The sequence below is a fragment of the Stegodyphus dumicola genome, chromosome 3 (genome assembly GCF_044657685.1).
Source record: "Stegodyphus dumicola isolate Sdum_Otavi_A_Nest chromosome 3, ASM4465768v1".
Classification (NCBI taxonomy): domain Eukaryota; kingdom Metazoa; phylum Arthropoda; class Arachnida; order Araneae; family Eresidae; genus Stegodyphus; species Stegodyphus dumicola.
Window position 1 is genome coordinate 135,989,921 of NC_140770.1, and position 15,968 is coordinate 136,005,888.

The 15,968-nt window shown below is 34.8% G+C and overlaps 1 protein-coding gene across 3 annotated transcripts in view; it reads left to right on the forward strand.

Annotated features, from left to right (window-relative positions):
* LOC118183632 (anoctamin-7-like) overlaps positions 1-15,968 on the forward strand; it is a 383,713-nt gene that overhangs the window by 97,268 nt on the left and 270,477 nt on the right. The window contains exon 1 of one of the 3 annotated variants that reach the window (XM_085813343.1): positions 60-178. The exons of the other annotated variants lie outside the window; for them this stretch is intronic. The gene's annotated coding sequence lies outside the window, so the exon portion shown is untranslated. Of the gene's footprint in view, positions 1-59; positions 179-15,968 lie in introns of those variants that run through there. 3 annotated transcript variants of the gene reach the window in all.

Consider the following 15,968-nt stretch of genomic DNA (forward strand, 5'->3'; position numbering starts at 1 on the left):
GTAAAACGCAAGTTATTGTGCTTTTAGTCAATCATCTAAGCTAACCAATTCTAATTTCAGCCACTTTTCGACATATACGCGATGATGTGGCGCGGGATGAAGTTCGTCGAAGTTATGAAAATGTGTACAGGAAGGTGGCAAAAACTGCATGACGTCATCTGTGAGATGCAGTAAACAGGTAATTACAGTTTTACAAACGGGAATCATCCCTGTACGTTAAGAATAAAACTGCCAAACTAGGCTAGTTCTACTAATTTCGAAACCATCGGGTTTCTCAACCAGATCCTCTATTAGACTTATTTTCTTCCTTTTCCTGTGTTCCTATTTTCATCAATATATTTAGGGTTATTGAAGTAATGCACATGCGCAGAATAATTTGCTCTTAAAGATAATAAGTAAATCACTTGCTTGTATGTCAAAATGTGGCCTTAGTAGCCGAACGGTTAAAGCTGCGGAACACCGGTAATTCTTTCTTGATTGTTCTTTTTGTGTTCTTTGCGATTTTCTTTTGCAGTTTTCTTTTTTGTAATGTAAGTACCAAGTACCTTTCCTGAGAAACTTCTCTCTCAAGGCATGTAGACTACAGATGCTTTTCTTAGGCATGTGTACTACAGATGCTTTTCAGATGAATAAAATTTAACTTGTAGTAATTTATTAAAATGCATTAAGAATTTTGAATTGAAATTTTAATAACTATTGAAATTTCAGCAAATATTAAATGTGTTAAGGATATCAGATATCAACAAAAATCATCTACATAACATGCGTGAATTTGCAGTAGTATAGTTTCGAAGGCTAATTAGAAACTTCCTTCTTCAGCTACAAGAGTGAAAATGACGACCAAGAAACTTCTACTCCCACAATAGTAACAAACATGTATTGGCAAAAGCATGAAATTAAAACAACTATGAAATAATTTCTTGAAAAGCTGAAGGCACAGGCGGGTATAATTCAGATCACTATTCAAAACTGAAATATTTTTGAATGAGAAACTCCTCTAGAAGATGTAATTCACCAACGTAAGATGTTTTCTGAATAATTTTGGCTGCAGAAGAGCAGAAGAGAAAATTTTGGCTGTGATCTTTTGACCAGCAGTGTTGGACAATTTAGGGTTTATGAATTTGTTTTTAAAGAAGATGTCGAAAGATATGTCTCAGGCTTTTTGTTAATATTTATTACCCTTAACATTTATTTTTGACATGTTCTTTTGGTTATAATTAGGTATTAATGTAATTGTATTTTTTTTTTCCTATATACAGCTTAATTTTAAGTCCATAAAGAATTTGCATGTTTATAGAAGTCAGAAATCAGACAAATCGATATAACAGTGTCTGATTTGCGCAGTGTTTAGTTTTCCATATTGTACCAATTCAGAAGTCAAACAACAAAAATCAGCGTTATTGTGTCTTAATTTCCATATTGTATTTAAAACATTCAATTCTGTATTTTATTTCGAGCTCCAACTTGCATTCTGTTTTAGTGTTTTGCATCCCTATTAGTGCTTATATTTTCCCAAAGCTATTTGTATCACTCCTATATTCCGTCACGCCTATATTTTAGGAGTGACGGAATATATAGCCACTATACACAGTGTAACTGATTTCTGCCAGCCATTTTCAGTTACCAGCTCGAATTACCATTCTTTCGTCGTTTATCGGTGGCACTGAGTGCTTGTTTCATAGTTAGCCCGCTAATGACCCAAAACCATCATCATCTACAAATTAAAACCTCAGTAGTTGTACGTCTGACGCATCATAGTATAACAACGGTCGCAGAGGGCTTTTTTGAGGTGAGGCTTAAAGGGATACTTTGTAATACTTAAGGGATCATTCATCTGTAGAGGGAATTTTTCTATATCGATAGTAAAAGGTCACAGTGAGAGGTTTTGATTTTTTTTTTCAGTGCAATAACTTACAAAAGTAGTCATTTAATGTATTATTGTCAGCAGAGGAAGCGATTTAGTGCCTGTTGTTGGTAATACTCACTTGTCTGACCTATAGTTGGCCCTAGTGTTGCCAGAAATTTTTCAACTAATACTTATTTTCTTTAACTTTTTAATCTGATTAATTGTTTTTAAAAAAGCCTTTCTGTTTCTTCAGCATTCATTACGTTTAGCTTGTCTATCGTATACATGATGCTTATAAAGTCTCTATACGTTTTTGAGAAATGCGTTCTAATTCCAATTTCTTCGGAGGCGATCTGAAAGAATGCTGTCAACGGAAGAAAGAATAACTATTGTTTGTGTTCTTGCACGTGGATTAACGTATCAGCAGCTGTAGGAGGAGTTCCCCCGCAAATTCAGAAAACGAGCCTCTACCAGAGGAGCTATTAAATCCTTGGTAACCAAATTCTAGTGTTAAAGGTGAAGACCGTCTGCTATAACGCCACAAGTTGAGCAAAACGTACAATAAGCGAGTAAACCTAGTCATCAGGCATCTACACCAAGACTCAGCCGGGAACTCGGTATTTCGCATACTATTGTTTGGAAACTCTACGCTGTCATTTAAACAAGTGTGCCTACTACATTCAAACTTTGCATAAGCTTGAAGCGGAGGACTATGCAAGTCAGCAAGCCCTGTGTTATGATTTTTTGGGAGCTGTGGAGCATGAGAATTTAATGAAGAATGTTCTCTTAAGCGAAGAAACCACATTCCATCTCAGCGGCCATATTAATTGTCGTAATTGTCGAATGAGGGCTGTTAAACAACCAAACGTGTTATATGAATCTCAGGGATACACACGTCAAGTTAATGTATAGGCTGGAATAACCATACGTTAACTCTGAATGAATACCTGTGGACTTTTCATGTTTGCAGAAAGACCATCACTGGAATAATTTATCTCTTTAATGTTGCAACAATATCTTAAGCCACAGCTCGTATCAGAGAGCATTATTGACACTATTGTCTACCAATAGGATGGGCACCTCTCCATTTTGCTATTATTGTGCGTAATTATCTTAAGAAACCTTTCCTGATAGGTGGATTTGTCGTGGCTCTCAACTTCTTTGGGCTCTACAATCACCATAATTAAATACCCTAGACTTTTTCGTATGGGGTTTTGTCAAGTCCAAAGTGTACCGAGTGAATACTGGCAGCATTGAACAATTAACGCATAACATTACGGCCGCAGTAGCTGAAATTGTACCAATAACTTTACATAAGGTGTTCCGGAGTGTAGTGGAATGGTGGCAATTGTGCCCAGACACACAGGGGGAAAGGCACATTGGATTGTACTAATTTAGGGCTCTAGTATGTTGTTTTTTAATGTAAATACCTTATATTTCAGAATAAAGCCTGTTTAATCAAAAATGTATAGAGACTTTATAAACAACCTGCCCCCTATTGGCTTAAGCCCCTTTCTGGATTTTTCTAGTTCTTTTGATAAAGATTCGCTAGGCTTCGCTGCATACGTAAAAAAGAAAAAGGATTTTATTACAAAAAATGTATATGACGATTTCTAAGTAATAGCCATTGTGTTCCCCTCATCGGTTTCTTCAATACAAACGGAAAAAATGAAACAATCAGTATTTGAGCCTGTATCTGTACTGCCAATGCACGCCGTGTCTACAAAACTCCTCTTCTGGCCTTTATTTTCGCAAACTTAGATCATAAGTACATATCTAAAATGTCCCTTAATACAAATATTAATTATCCTAATAAATACTTTTGCCTTCTGTCGACAACCGTCCAGTATCCAAGTGAAACTTTAAATTTAAAAACTGTACAGAATTATCGCCCTCATTTTTCCGAGTGGCAACAGTGCTGATATCAGCAACAATGGCTGTGTGCCATTGTTGCTGATACAATGAGAGAGAATTACCGATTTGATGCGATTTCATCAAAAAACGTAATATAAAAAAACTCATTCGAATTTTGAAAAAAATCGTTTCCAGCTGCATTGTTGTCTATATGCACCTATGTACCAAATTTCTTAGCCTTGGATCTATTAGTTGTATGCACAGCAAGAACGAAACACACAGACTCTTCCTCTTATATACATAAATAATTTAGGCAGCTTGTCTATTGAAAATGCATCTTCATTTAGTCTCGTGTCAAAACTTAAAGCTGAAATATATATTATTTTTAAAATATTCTTTACATTAACATCGAGCCCACTTATTTATATTCCTTTATCTATTGTAAAATTCTGACTTTATGATTAACAGTACAACGAACATCACAGCATGGAGGCCCTCATTAGAATGAAGACTGTCAGACGAACTGAAGTGAAATATCCTCGACACTCGATATTCTATTATACTGACGACGTGAAGCAAAATATCCATTCGCGAGAGAAATATCTCGCGGGAGATAGTTGTCTGTTTTCAAGTTATTCATCTCGCATATGGCTTTCACCTTCCTGTAAATTAAACGGGTGCTTTTAGAAGAGACGCAGACTTTATTATCGATTCACTTCCCCCCCCCCCGTTTGCGTAAAATGTCTGAAAGTTATTTTAAATTTAAGTCGTGCTTATCACCATATAGTGTAATTCAAGTTGTGGAAGTGCGAAGAAAATGACTGAATTTATTTATAATATAGTGTAATCTAAAATTCGGTAAGCAATGAACAGATTTTATACGTCATTCAATTTATATTGTCCTGTAACAAAATAAGCACAAATATGCATAAATTGATAAGATTTTTTATTCATTGTTTTTAGCCCAAAGGACAATTTGTCCAGAAGGGTTATAATTTCGTTTTGGCATTTTGCGTTGGTTCACTATAAACGGCATTTCACTTTTCAGATTGTAGCCAACAAATATTATCGCCCTGTATTATATTTAAAAAAATTTAATAAAGAAGAATCTGCGTGAATGTATGTATCTTCCTGGCAATGTGAAAAAACAATGGTACCTAGAGACATCGGATTTTGAATAACTTAGTCCTTTACTCGAATATGGGCATCTGGGAAACATAATTTGGAATTTATTTTATTATATATTTCATATTCTGTAAAAATTTAACGAATTTTTGATTAACAAACTCAACGATTTCAAAGCGATCAATGGCAAGACTGTACGGGGGAAAGAGAAATTATCTCCAGCGCGCGAGACTGTGTATCGGAAATTTTAAACATATGGCATTTTAAAATTATTTTATGTTATTTATATTGAAAAATTAATATAAATTGAATTTTATGGTTTAAGTGCGGAAAACGTGATATTTAATAAATAAAGGTTATCAGGTTCAATGTTTCTTCTAACCTTCTTCGGAAACATGCAATGACCTGACTAGGAACAGAGAGCTTACTAAAGCTATGTTCACTAATTGTAGTAAGTAGACAGGATACAGACGAAGGGTATACAACACCCTTTATTTTTCTTTATATACAATGACTTCCGTACTTCGGAATACAATGACCCTCCACTCGGGGTCTAACGTAAAAGGTATAAAAAATAAAACTAAACTCTAATTTAACTTTAGAATAACACACGTGGAAGATTGGCCTTATAATAACAGGAAGCGTATGTAGCACAGAGACTGTGAACACTACAATACGTTTAATTTATTAAGAGGATTAAAACCTCTGGCCTGGAAGGCAAATAGCAACTGCGTAACTTCTAAGGTAAGCGGCCTGCTTCGAACTCACTGCTTTCTCTCTTTCGCTTGGCAAAAAGGCCACACTTAAATACTTGGCGTTCGCCAGACAAACTTTGCATAAAAACCTTCACGCTTATAATTCTGGCCGGAAGTAGAAAATAAGAAGTGATAGTAAAGATTTAAAATAAAATAAACGTTAGTAAAACTTAAGATCCTTACAAGGTAACACACAAAACGTTAAGAAAATCCCCTCTGGGCGTAATATAAAATCTGAAAGCTTTCAGATTTTTATAGAGACTTTTATCAGCCAGTCTTCATTAATTTAATTATATTTTGTTGCTAATACTCACTGGTCTAAACTATAAGTCAGCCAAAGCCCAAAAAATTCCTCGTTGCAAGGAGCGCAAGTTTACGCCTGTCGTTGGCAACAGCTTTGAGCAATTTAGCTCAGTTCTGCCCCCAATTTTGATGGAGAGCACCCTGGGGAAGGACACGTCCGAGGGTCTCCCACCCCTCTACTCGTACCACCAACTTCTCGAAAGGCCTTTCAGCTTGCCGCATATTTAGTGTTCCCTCATGTCGCACAGACACTATACATTTACAAACATCCATGCCTTCTCTAGGATTCGAACCCGGGCCTTTCGGCAGGGCAGTCAGCGACTCTAACTAACTGACTAACTCTAACCCGTAGGGTGACTCTGTTTAATTATAATTACGTCCACCAGATGCGATTTCATTTGAAACATAACTTAAAATCTAATCAGAAAAGAAACACGCAACCTTAAATTGGTTTAGAAATAACACTCTATCAACTAAGGAAGTAATCTAATATTTATTTTTATCTTAACAAGCAGTTTTACGCATAATTTTAATAAGTAGCTGATTCTTTGTCCTATCTCCTCAAATAGTTAATACAAAAGCGGAAAAGAGTATAATGATTTTATTGAGTCTGGCTAATATAATTTAGCAAGCCCAACTTGTAATTAATAGCAGACATGAAGAGCTGCATTTATTACTTTTAAATCGCTAAGTTTATTACCTAGTAATATAGAGATTACGTTTGAAAAATAAAACTAAACACCTTACTTTTTGCCGAATGGCAATGACGCGTGGAAGATAAAAGTATTTTTTTCTTACGCTGACAACAATTTTTTTTAATTGATGAGTTTTGTGACTAAATTTGAAACGTAAATATCTTATGATTTTCCGTGCGGCAGCATATTTCTTTTAAATCGTTAAGTTTTTTAACCAGAAAATCACTAAGCTCGCATGACACACAAAATAAATACAGCAACGAAAGGACAATTTCGAAATTCACAATTCTTTCTTCGATGTGCGCGTAGGTGGAGGACCATGCTTGTTCAAAGCCTGCTGCCATCGTTTTTCTATAATTTCGCAAAACAAACTACCGAAAAAAAAATCAAAATCTGTAAGGGTTCAGATTTTAACAGTCGCTCGAATGAACTGCTTTAAATTCTAATATGATTTATCAATAAATATTACCAGTGGTGATGGTCTAGGTGGAATAGTGAAACATTTCATAGGATTCTAGATGAACAGGTGTTTAGACTAACATAGGAATGGTTATATCTTCTATCTGCTTGAAAAGTGAAAACAATACCTGTTATAGATCAATAAATATAACTTTATATAAATATGCTAGCGGAAGTGCCCGATGTCAGTTAATTTCGACTGAGAGTTATGCATCTAACAACACAGAGAACGATACTGCTTAATCCATCTCTAATAACGATGCAAAAAATACGATTCATAGTCATACATTTTTTCAGTCTGATGCGATATGGAACCCACATAAAAAATTTCGATAGAAAAAAAAGCTCATTCTTTTAGCAACAATGGCACGTAGGTTTTTAATGATTTTCGTCTTCCTGATCAAATGGTCGCAAACGTTTCACGTATATTCAACTTTAGTCGATTCAATGTGGCAAAAAATTTTTACAAATGATCAAAAATCAATAATTCGAACAAAAAAACATACAAACAGACATTCTTCTTTATATGTGTAGATTTTGTAAAACTTACAAATTTTTGTTTAACAAACTCTACGATTTGAAATCGAGCAGGAGCAACACTTTTCGAAATAAAGCGTTTTTTTTTATCTCCAAGGCCCGAAACTGTTGCCACTCGGAAAATGAGCGCTTTAATTTTTTTTAATTAATAGATTAATGTCATACGAAGATGGGAATATAGTCGAAATGGCTTCCTACGAATTTTTGGAATCGGGAGTAATGTATTTAATGTTTGGAAATGCTATTTTTATTTCATCGTAAAACTTAGAAATTTTTATTAACAAATTCTAAGATTTGAAAGCGAGTAGTGGCAACAACTTTCGAAATAAAGCAGATTTCCATCGCCAGCTTGCGAGACTGTTGCCACTCGGAAAAATGAGGGCAAAAATTACCGTTTTTCCGAGTTTTTAATTAATATCTCTGATTTTAGCTACTTTTTTGGGGGGGGAAAAGTCGGTTTCGATCTTTTCTAGCACCCAGAAAAGAATTGCAGAAAGTTTGGTGACGATAGCTATAGTAGTGACTGAGTTATTAGACCTCAAACAAAGAGACATTCTTCTTTATATAGATAGGTAGAGTATAATTTTCTAAAAATATGGTATGCTTTTAATTATATTATAGAATTATTAAATTTTTGTAGTTTAGGGCAGGTAATGGACAGCAGAATTTAGGTCGGCAAAGTTTGTAGAATTTTGGAGGGAACGAGCAGCAAAATTTAGAGCCCGCGGAGAGTTCACCGGGCGGCAAAATGCGTATTTTTATCCTTGTATCTTGGCAGCTCCAGAAATACCTTGTCCTTAGAGCGCATTACAATAAATTTTGATCGCATTGCAATCCTACTTTGAGATTCCTCACTGACATGATAGATAATGATGATATATAATTGATTAATCATAATTTTAGTAATATTCTTCCATCAGCTCTATTGCACATGCCCCAATTAATTATAGGATTTCAAATTACATTCTACTGTAACGCAGGCATTCATTGAACAGTGCGGAGAGGGATTGAAATAAATGAAACATTAAGCTAGACTCATTAATCTGTTTCTCGCATTCCAGATACACTTCCGTTACGGAAGTACACGCCATTTGGTATTCTGTGATATTTCCCGACTTGGAGCTTCGGAGAGGAATCGGAAATAACAATACTCTTTCCAAACGTTATTATGCAACATTTTCCTCCGTTTTAATGAAAGCATTCCTTTGTATTCGTTGAACTAATGGGATATTATGAACTTTGTTCTTGGTAATACTCTAAGCTGTTTAGACTGTTTGGTTTGTTATGAAAGGTTATTAATATACTTTTGATTAAGTGATTTTTTGTAATTAAAACATCTAAAAGTATTTTCCTTCTGGCACTTTTAATGTGCCTATATATTTACACCTTTCTTCCAAACTTTTCTGGGCACGGTACATACATATATATATATATATATGTAAACTCGGCGTCTAGAGGATTTCTACGCTGACGACACACATTTAGGTGACTAGGTATTTATTCAGTTATTGATGGAGATACAGTGATTAGTATTTACAAATGAAAAAAAAAAGAGTTATAATTGAAAAGTTAACCGCTTCGCCATCTATTAATACGTCTTAGTCGAAAACATGACTGTTCTCTTTCGCTTCCATCGTCCATCTCTCGTCTCACTGCAATGCCGTTAGTTGTGTTGAGTTGTTGCACTCCTGCTACTCACACTCGGGTATCCTGTATCCTGACACGACAGGGCCTCCTGCAGATGATGGAGTTACAGCAAAATCTGAAAAGAAAAAAAAAAAAAAAAAAAAAAAAAAGAAAGAAAGAAAGAAAAAAAAAAAGTCGTTTGGATAGACCATCTTGGAACGTTCTGAGAAAAAAAAAGAAGCGTCATTTGCTTGGAGTGTCAATAGATCATCCTGGAACGTTTTGATGGAAGAAAAAATGTTATTTCTCCAGACCGTCTTGAATGCTCATGCGTGTTTAGGAGCATATCTGGGACATCTTGGCGAGGCAAAAAAAAAAAAAAAAAAAAAAAAAAAAAAAAAAAAAGAAAATCATCATCTTAATAAATCTTGTATATATAAAAATTCTTTGTAGAGAGGGAAAAGAAAAAAAAAACTTTTCAACTGATTAAAAAGTAATGAAGAGGTAAAAAAATGAAAGGTAGTAAATACTAAATAGAATGTCCAATTGTAGAGTATAGCAATTCTAAATTAAGAGTTCATTGTTGAAAAGGCCATGGTTTCATCAAATCAGCAGCTGTGGAAGTTGTATGCCGACCTTCACGTATTCCGACTTTCTCTACCTCATAGCGGTCATTTAGCTTAACAGCTGTGACTTTGTAAGGTCCAAAAAATCGCGGGCGGAGTTTGATTCCAGTTCCAAATTGAATACGTTGAAGTGCGAATTGATCACCAACTTTGTATAAGTTTAGCTGTTTGCGGCGTTTGTTATATTGACGTCTATTTTCTTCTTGAAGTCTGAGAATATTGTTTTTCGCTTCGTCGCGTAATCTTTCTTTTTCTTGTAAAGTGGATTGGAAGTGTTTCTCTTCAAGTATTTGCTTAATTTTGATATCGTCTTTGTTTTTCATCTTTATTCCAAAAAGTAATTCAAAAGGCGTGAACTTAGTGGCTTGAGATGTAGTGCTATTTATGATTCTCTGCACAGAAGCAACATGTTTAAACCACTTTTCGGGATCTATGTAAACTCGGCGTCTAGGGGATTTCTACGCTGACGACACACATTTAGGTGACTAAGTATTTATTTAGTCATTGATGGGGATACAGTGATGAGTATTTACAAATGAAAAAAAAAGTTATAATTGAGAAGTTAACAGCTTCGCCATCTATTAATACGTCTTAGTCGAAAACATGACTGTTCTCATTCACTTCCATCGTCCATCTCTCGTCTCATTGCAATGCCGTTCGTTGTGTTGAGTTGTTGCACTCCTGCTACTCACACTCGGGTATCCTGACACGACAGGGCCTCCTGGCGATGATGGACAATCGCAGATAAATTAGGGATGTAATATTCATGTTTAATAATGGATTCCGTTTTGAGAGCAGAAAAATGACCTTTAGAGTGAACATTTTGCACTTTTCGGTTTGCATTGCCTGAGGTACAACTAATAGTTCTTGGTCTTCAACTATTTTATACAGAACACCGTTCTTTAAGGAGTAAGCATCTAAAGGGGTTTTTTCTAAAGTATGTTTGATCCTCTTAATGAAGTCATCACTTGATTGTGCGTCTATAATCTTTTGAGTGACACTGTCAATGGCAATTAACATGACAGGGAAACGACTTAGAGCATCTACATGTTTCATAAGCTGTCCAGAGCGGTGTTTTATTTTGTAATCAAAGTTTTCAAGGTAAAGAGCCCATCGAGCAATTCTGGGTGTTATGTCTTTTTTAGACATAGATTTTTTAAAAGCAGCACAATCTGTAACAATATCAAATTTTGTTCCGGCTAAATAATGTCTAAATATTTTAAGGGCTTCAATGATGGCTAGGATTTCTAGTTCATAACTTAAGTATTTCTCTTCTTGGTGGGTAGTTTTCTTGCTCATATAGTAAATTGGGTGGAAGGAACCATCAGTGCTTTATTGCAAGAGAACAGATCCGTAACCATATTTACTTGCGTCACAATGAAGTTGAAGCGGTAAACCTTGTTGGTAAAGGTGCAGAACAGGATCACTGGAAAGTGCTTCTTTCAGATTTAAGAAAGCGTGTTGTTGTGCAGGACCAAACTCAAAAGGGGTGGACTGACGTAGTAAGTCACTGAGGGATTTTGCAATTTTGGCGTAATGTTGAATGAATTTTCGAAAGTAACCAGTTAGGCCAAGAAAACTTTGCACCTGTTTAGCTGTTTTGGGTTCAGGAAATGACTGTACAGCGCGTGCTTTGGATGGTGAAGGTCGAATGGTGCTATCTTGAATAACATAACCTAAATCAATTTTTTCTTTAGAAAGTTGCATTTCTGAAAGTTTATTTCTAGACCATAGTCTGAGGCAAGTTGAAGGACTCGTCGTAATTTTTTAATTCCGTCGTCTTCGTCCTTAAATGCAATAATTATATCATCCATATATATTATAACACTCTGATCACTAATGAGAGGTCTGAATATGGTATTTATAAATCTTTGAAAAACGCTAGGAGAGTTGCACAGTCCAAAGGGAACTTTAAGGAATTCATACTGGCCTTCATGAGTAACAAATGCAGTGTATTTGCTGCTTTGGGGATTCATGGGAACATGAAAAAAAGCCGTTTTTCAAGTCAAGAGATGTAAAGACCTTAGAATTCTGTAAATTATCAAGAATTTGCTCTATAAGGGGTAGAGGAAATTTGTCTTTCACTATTTTCTTGTTAAGACATCTGTAATCTATACATAGTCAGTAAGATCCATTTCGCTTTTTGCAGAGGACAATAGGGACAGCAAAATCGGAGCAACTAGATTTTATAATTCCTTCGTTCAGCCACTGCTGGATTTGAGCTTCTACAATACGTTGTTCGGCTATAGATAAGCGGCGAGGACGTTGACTAACAGGGATTTCATCCGTTAAAATTAAAGACATTTGCAAATAAGTTGTTTTGGTTTTATTAGGTTCGTAAGCCGAAACTAGGTGTTTGATTTGTGTGCGATGATCTGCATTGGTAAGATGCGTTAAATCAGGAGAATCAGGTTCATCGAAAATATTTACAATATTAATTAGAAAATTATGGTCAGGAGTTTCTGCTTCTATTAGTTTAATACCATGCTTTCCAATAGAAAATTCAGCTTGCTGGATACAATCACTTCTAATAAGTGCGTCAACAGATAGTAGATTATCTTCAATAACTTGAATGTCAGTTTTAAAATTTGTATGTTGAATTTTGAAACAACCTGTGAAATATCCTACTGGGTGTACAATGCGATCACCAAGTCCTGATAATGTTATAGAAGATTTTTGAAGCGCTGGAGAACTAATTTTTTGATATTTTGATGTGTTAATTATAGTAGCTTGACTGCCAGTGTCAATCAATGCTGGAATGATAACGTCAGAAATATTGATGTGAATCATCATAGAATGTAGAGGGTGTGACTGTACGACAACTTGATTGAGAATTGTCTCTGATTTTTGTGACGATGGAGGTGATGTACGACTTGGTTTCTGAGTACAAGTAGACGATTTATGGCCAAATGAATCGAAGGAAAAACATTTAGGTTCTTTATGAGAACAATTAGAACTTTTATGGCCTTAAGACCCACAATTGTAGCAAACTATAGGTTGGGTAGGCTTCTGTGAGAATTTGCTCTCTAAGTGATGAGAATTATTCTGTTTAAATTTCAGATCACTAGAAAATTTAGCATGTTTTGAAGCAGACACTAGCTTCTCATAAATTTTTAACTTATCTTTGAATTCACTTACAGTTTTACAGCCATATAATAAAATTTTGTTAGGGTTTTCTGAAATACCATTTATCACATAATCAAAAATAGAAGACATATCAATTGGACCTCTAGACCCAATTTCTTTCATAGCAATAAAATAATCGAATAAGGATTCGTTTGGCTTTAAACGTCTTTTAAACATCAGTTTATGCAAATCTGCACTGTTAAGTTTAGAGGAAAATTCGTCTAACAAATATTCTTTTTACGTAGTAAGAGTTTTGACACCATGTAAAGAATTTACAAAAGTTTTAGCAGAGCCTGATAAGCATTTTTTGGTGAATATAATCTTGTGAACATCATTTTTTATTCAGTTCAAATAATTCTTCTATGTCATTTAAAAAAGATTCAATTAAATTATCAGAAGAACCATCAAAAGGTTTAATACATTCGTATAAATCACGAAACGTTATGCTGAATTGTTGTTCATTTACCAGTGATGACATGACAGGCATATGTTGTGGTCGATATTTATGTAAACAAATACCGGAGTTGGAAGTCTGCGCGTTTTGGCTAGCTGCCAAGGTCGAACAAGTAATTGACTGCGTAGTGGTTTCAAAATATGTTTGATTTTCGGCAATTAATTTTTGTTCTGCGTTTTCTAATTCGTTGTCAGAATCAGAATCGGAAATAGCAAATCGAAATTCGTTAAAGCATTCACAATTGTAGTATAACATTCATCAGCAGAAATGGCACAGTCTAAATTTAGAACATTAAGAATCGAACTTAGATCAGCCAGAGTGAAAATATTTAATAAACGTTTCTTAACTTCGGCAGTGTGAAAAGAGTTATCTAGTCCTGTGAATTCACGAAGTCGTTTGCGATTTGCACGGTCGCCTTCTTGACCAAACACAAATTTATGTAGTAGCTTAATTGCTTTCGTGGGAGCTGATTTTAAGAATTTAGCAATATGTGGTATGTCATTTAGAGTTGACATTGTCACAACTTAACTATTTCGTAGAACACAAGTGAGAAACAAGTTAATACAATAAAATGAATATTAAGTTTCGATTTCGAAAGGAAAAGTTCTGGTTTTTCACACAATTCGTTCTAATGGTAAAAATATAGTTTCAGTTCATCAAAATTAGATTCTTTAATATCACTTCATCAAAACTGAATTCAAAATATTCTTTATTTGATTCTGAAAGAACAGCTTACCTTGACTGAAGAAGAACCGGTCGAAGCTCCCATGTTAACTCGGCGTCTAGGGGATTTCTACGCTGACGACACACATTTAGGTGACTAGGTATTTATTTAGTTATTGATGGAGATACAGTGATGCGTATTTACAAATGAAAAAAAGAATTATAATTGAGAAGTTAACCGCTTCGCCATCTATTAATACGTCTTAGTCGAAAACATGACTGTTCTCTTTCGCTTCCATCGTCCATCTCTCGTCTCACTGCAATGCCGTTCGTTGTGTTGAGTTGTTGCACTCCTGCTACTCATATATATATATATACCTTGCCCAGAAAAGTTTATATATGGTCTCTGTTTTCGCAACCGTTGTCGTCGAAATGTAGATATGTTTTAAATGACGCATGTGATCATTTTTGGGGTATTTTTTAAAATACATTATTTTAATAATAATAATGTTTAAACACATCTGGAAGGTTTCAGATTTTAAATTACGTCCAAAGGGGCGTCTTTTTAACATTTTGTGTGTTACCTTTATTTATTGAATATCACGTTCTTCGCACTTAAACCACAAAATTTAGTTCAAGAGCAATATCGCAAACTAATTTTAAACTGAGCATACCTTTTTATAGGCATAACAGAATTTCTGATACACAATCTCACGCGCTGGAGATAAAAATGTTTTTTTCTGTACAACATTGCCATGCTCGCTTTGAAATCCTTGAGTTTGTTAATCAAAAATCCGTTAAAGTTTTACACAATATTAAATTTATGATAAACGAATTCAAATTTGGACTTCCAGATACCCATATTCGCAGCAGGATTACGTCATTCAAAATTGGACGGCTCTAGGTACCGTTGTTTGATCACAATGCGAGAAACATACATACATTTATGCAGATTCTTCATTATTTAATTTCTTCAAATATAATACACGGCGATAATATTTGATGGCAACAGTTTGAAAAGTGAAGCGGACATTCAGAGTGATTCGACGCAAAATCGCAAAACGAAAACAATATTCTTTCAGGGACAAAGCCCCTTTGATAATAATAGTGTTGCGTGCGTACGTTTCGTAATAGATTCAATTTACACAGAACTAATGACAGCTTGATAAATTTATTTTACCAAAAGAAATACTCCACAGTTCTGGAATCTTCCTCAAAAACACTCGTTTAGCTCTTTAGAGTATCACAGAGCACAATCAGTAGCTACACTTCAAACTACTAAGATCGTTTAAAGACGACGCAATGCAAAACGCATCTAAAGACATCTAAACACGGATGTATCAATAGGTAAATCGAATTCAGCTGTGACTTAACAACTGAAAGCAGATACTCTCTCCGGTCTTTTATAGTTTTCTCCCAGGCGCTGAGAATTCTCTAGTAAATTTTATTTCTTGAAATTACTGGAAAGCACATATGGTTAAAGTTACATCTAAGGTCCGGATACGGTTACAGTTGTATATAGTAATAAATTACATTTATTAATTACAATATTCATTGTAGTTATACAGAAACCGGGCCAAAGTATCTCTAAATGGTCGCTAAGTTTGGTGACTTATAGCGACTTCTTGCTAAATTCGGTGACAAAATTAGTCGCTAACGTCATCGCCATCTTGGCGATATTTCGCCAATTTAGCGAGATAGCCGTTAACTTGATTTTAAATAGATTTGTCCTGTATTCTTACTTTTCTGGCAAACTTCGCTTCTTTAGATTTTCATGTTGCATTATGCCCCCTGCCCCCCCAAAAAAAACTGCAATTTCACATATTATTTCACTAAAATTATTTACATATGTACAAAATTCGTTTTAATAATAATATATACATAAAATTTATGTAATGT